We start from the raw sequence: 4,927 nt of genomic DNA on the forward strand, positions 1-4,927 counted from the left end.
GATTAAGTCTTGTCCAGATGAGCAGATATCTGTAGCTTACACTGCACCTGATATCCTTGGGGAAGAGTCAGCCTCTTTGAGCCTACAAGCTACAGCAGCAAATCAGAGAGAATTTGAGTTAAGGATGCTATCACTCCAAATACCAGTCATGGAGTCCTAGACTCTGGAAGGGATCCGGGAGTGTGCAGAGCTCAGGCCTCTTATCCAGCCGGTTCCAGGTTGGAATTAAACTGGCTTGGGGGTGGGAGGGCAGTGCACTGTACCTTGAATTTGTCTGACACCTCTTATTCTTTCCAAGTTTCCCAACATTCACCATTTACTTATCCTTGCAATAAATAAGCAAGTAAAATAGTCATGGCTCATGTAATAGTAGATGAGACTATTTGGACAGAAACATCCAAACATGCTGTGATCTGAACATGTGAGTTCTGTGTGCATTCCACATAGTGACTCCCAGTGAATCCACCTTGGTACAATGGCTCATAATGGAGTTTTCTATAGAACCTGTGTACAACTTCCTACGGCCGGTAGGTCCTGGAAAGAATACATCATCATGGCAAAGGTGAGGCCATGTCTTCAATTCTTATCTCCACATTGAACCAGAAACCGGAGTTTAGGTGATGGCATCAGAAGGCATTTGAGGTCACAAAAAGGAGTTTATTTAAAAAATCATCACTTTTAAATGGGACATCTAAGGAGAGGTATAAGTAGAATATCAACTATGTCACAATGTTTTATTTCTCAAACAAGATGGAAAGCAAATTGTGATGGTTACTTTTATGTGTCAGCTTGGCTGGGCCACTGTGCCCATATATTTGGTCAAAAATTATGCTGGGTGTTTCTGTGAAGGTATTTTTTGTATGAGATTGACACTTAAGTCAATCAACTTTGAGTTGAGCAGATTACCCTCCATTATGTGAATGGGCCTCATCCAATCAGTTGAAGGCTTGGATAGAAGAAAGATTGATTCCTCCCAAATAAGAAAAAATTCTGCCAGAAGAACTCTCCTCCGAGTCTCCAGCCTGCCAGCTACCCCTTCAGATTTTGGACTGGCCAAGCCACCACAATCATGTGAGCCAATTCTTTACAGTAAATTTCTCTTGTACATGTATATACATTATACATAGATACATATATGCTCTGTTTCTCTGGAGAACCCTGAGAACAAATATAAAAAAATGTTAACATTTGTTGACTCTGGGAAGATAAATCTACAGGTGTTCATCATATTACCTTCTGTGCTTTTGAAATTGTGCATGTGTTTTTAAATTGCCACTCTAAGTACAGTTTGAATAAAACTTCAGAAACTTCTGGGAAAAAATGTAGTCTGTAAACTACATTAAACATGATGCTTGATTTGATTCAGCTCTCTAACAATAAGCAGAGAGAAGACAGGATGTCCTTAATTTACATGAATTCTTCACCAGACCAAATTAATTATTTTGGACCATTCTTGCTGCCACTGCATCTGCTTCAGTCTTGGATGGGATGTGGAAAAGATAAAAGCGGGGGGGGGGGGGGACCAAAGTAGGAACATTCCCCTGGAAATGAATGAACTGTATAGACAGTAATATAGCTCTCTAGGAGAGTCAAGTGGGAGAGAATACTATAAGCCAGAGAGGGGACCTCATAACCTAGAGAAGGAAAAGCACTGGACGGGGGAGGCCAGATGCCGGGATGTAGTGTCTGCTGTACCCACTGACTGACTGGCATGGTTGTGGCCAAGCTTCTTGGGTCTTCTGCATTCCAGTCTCAGGTGTTGTCTAAAAAATGATGAGCCTGGTTAATATCACCAAGAGCATTTTTCACCGTACCACTCGAAACTTCATAAAGGCTAGCACAAATTATGATTCTTCTAATTCACTGAGTTGGAAACGCATTTGTCGGCCGAACATTTGTCTTATTTCAATTCGTTCACAAGGGGGCAGATAGGCTCCCTTAGCTTTGATGCTTTTTTAAAAAGCAAAAGACTTAGCATTTGCTTTAACCCATTCTTGTTTGTAATTCTGAGCCAGCCCTTAGAATTTCAGACTTAAATTATAAAATATGCATTTCTTGCCCACTCTGATAACTTCCCCTTGGACCACCCTCCCCAACGCCATTCAACGTGGCATAATAAACAAAGGTTTAAATCTTAAAAATATGAGCGAGCCTCACCCCCAGGAGGTCCAAAGACCTAGTAAGGCTATCAGCTAGCTGTGTCACCTTGGACAAGTGAATTTATGTCTCTGTGTCTTTCTGTTTCCTCTTCTGCAAAACAGTCATTGAATGATTGGAGAGGTCCCTTCTAGCTGTAGAGTTCAGTGACTTCGTACATTGAGTAGCTCTGTGTGGTTGAAAGAGGGCCATTTGCATAGACTATTTGGTTTAAATTTGAATTCAGCCAGTCGCTCTTCTTTTCTGTCTACAGAGCTTTAACAAAAACCAAGACTCTGGCTGGAAATACACACAAAGGGTCTAATGGAAAGATGTTAGCTGTCTCAGGCATTAGCTGTTTCATAGAAACCAACCCCCCAGAAGTCACAGCCTACATACTCTGTAAGAATATCATGCCCTGAATATCTGTAAATATCTGTATACTCCATGCAGATCCCCTCCCTGCACCCCTGTAGCTATGATACAGGACTCTCAGATTGTGTTCTATTAGGTGCCCAGCCCTTAATAAATTCCCCTTTCAGAATCTCTTACCAACCAGAGACGGATTCTGGTGCTTTTGTTCTCTCCCTGCTTCTGGAGGCGTGCTGGAGCATTGAACATCATCGTCTTGGGCTGGTGCTCACAGACATCAGGAAAACACATGCCTTTTTTTTTTTTGGTTGCTAGGAAACAATGACTGAATGAAAATAATTTGTTTTTACCCATCCCCTCCCTTCCTCCAACCCCTGCCATCCTGCAGGGGAAAGAATGTCATATATTTAGACAGGGTTGTGATCCTGACCTGGAGTTCACGTATCTTTTTACCTGAACAGGCTTCGGTTTCCCACCTAAATGATTAATCGGAAAGCCTAGAGGATGCAAGAAGTCCCCCTCCCCTCCTCCAGGGTTTTTTATAGCACTTGGCTGCAGACCCAGGAGTCAACTGACTGAGCAGGGATTTCTGGGGAACGTCTGCCCCGAAGCATTCAGGGTGATTCCACCTGATAGTGCGGTGGGAGTCCTGAAGAACCATCACCTTGGTGCAAGGCATCACCATTTCCCCCCTGCTAGGGGGTCTCCCTGCTCACACACTTGTCTCTTCATCCTGAGTACTTCTTCCCCTGCTTCAGGCTTGCTCACAGTTTCCCACCCCTCTTAGCGGAAGACCAAAACTTGCCACGGCCTGTGTGCAAGTCTCCCCCATACTCCTGGACAGAGCAGAGTTTGTTCTGGCCCATTGACACCGGCGCGTCTGTTATCAGGAGCACTTCCACTCCTCCCCACCGACCAAGTCTCTTGGTTACTTGATGTCTCAGGTGTTCTATGAGTGACAGTAAAAACTCTAGATCTGGACTTTTAGAGAATAGTTGTTCACTCCACAATGAATTTATGCTCTATCCAGACCTTCCCAGGCTTTGTGAGCCTAAAGCTTATACAGTTTGAATTTTATGCAAATTTAAGACAAAAATCGTAAAATTGTGAATACAAAATTGAGTTTTTTTAGAACCCTTGATCACAGGTTTCACTTTTTTTTTTTTAGAGAGATAGAGAGAATCTTAAGCAGGCTCTATGTCCAACACACAGCCCCACACGGGGCTTGATCCCATGACCCTGAGATCATGACTGAAATCAAAAGTTGGATGCTCGACCCACTGAGCCACCCCAGGTATCTCAAGTTTCACATTTCAAAGAGTTGACAAATACCACACATTAAAACTATACAAAAAAAAATCACAGTATTAATATTAACTTTATTATTAACTGACATACCCTAAAATTCTTTTTTTTTTAACATAATACTCTTTGATTACTTCTTAATATGACCGAGATTTTGGGGTCACCTGGGTGGCTCAGTCAGTTAAGCGTCTGACTTCAGCTCAGTTCGTGAGGTTGAGCCCCGTGTCGGGCTCTGTGCTAACATCTCAGGGCCTGGGGCCTGCTTCAGATTCTGCGTCTCCCCCTCTCTCTGCTCCTTCCATGCTCATGCCCTGTCTCTCAATAATAAATAAATGCTAAAAAAAATTTTCTTTAAATACGACCGAGATTTTATAATATTATATTCTATTGAGACATTAGAAAGACAATTCAGTCTTGCCTCTAGTGTGGCTGTTCACAATTATTTTTAATTGTAAATAAAATACTAGAATAAACTAGAATTTGTTTTTCAGCTTACTGACTCCTGTTGGTGATGCCTACTCTATAACGTTTGCCCCAATGTTTCAGTTTTCTGCTCCCAAGATGCTCCTTGCCAGAGGGCAAACCCTGGAGAACTTCAGCCTTGACCTTGCTAGGTCTGTTCACCCCTGCCTCCCTTCCCCTCTCCCTATCACCACAGCTGAAGTCACTGCAGCTGGCCCAATAAAACTAAGATCTATCAATTGCAGTGCTCTCCTCCCCAGCTTCAGTCCTGGAAAACCCAGATAGGGTCTCGGTGCTCAATGGACCAACAGGGATTGCTTGTTGCTAAGACTCAGCATTGGCGGAGGTAATGGTAGCAATGTGCCTTGCACCAATGCCAGGGCAGCCACCAGGAGGGAATGGAGGGTGGTGCCTAGGCTGCCTAGGTTGCCTCTGCTCACCTCCCCCATGGGGAACTCGTGCAGCCTTTGAAGAACCCAAGAAAGTGAGGAGCCCTCCACATTGGCTGCTTTAGCTTTGTGAGAAAACCCACCTCTTCTTATATTTCTTATTCTCAAGACATTAAAATCAAAACAAAACGCAACAGCCCAAAGTGCTTTTCTACCACATCAAGAAATTCTCAGTTCTCACAACACATCTTTGAGGCAGATAT

This window comes from Panthera leo, chromosome C1 (genome assembly GCF_018350215.1).
Source record: "Panthera leo isolate Ple1 chromosome C1, P.leo_Ple1_pat1.1, whole genome shotgun sequence".
Classification (NCBI taxonomy): Eukaryota; Metazoa; Chordata; class Mammalia; order Carnivora; family Felidae; genus Panthera; species Panthera leo.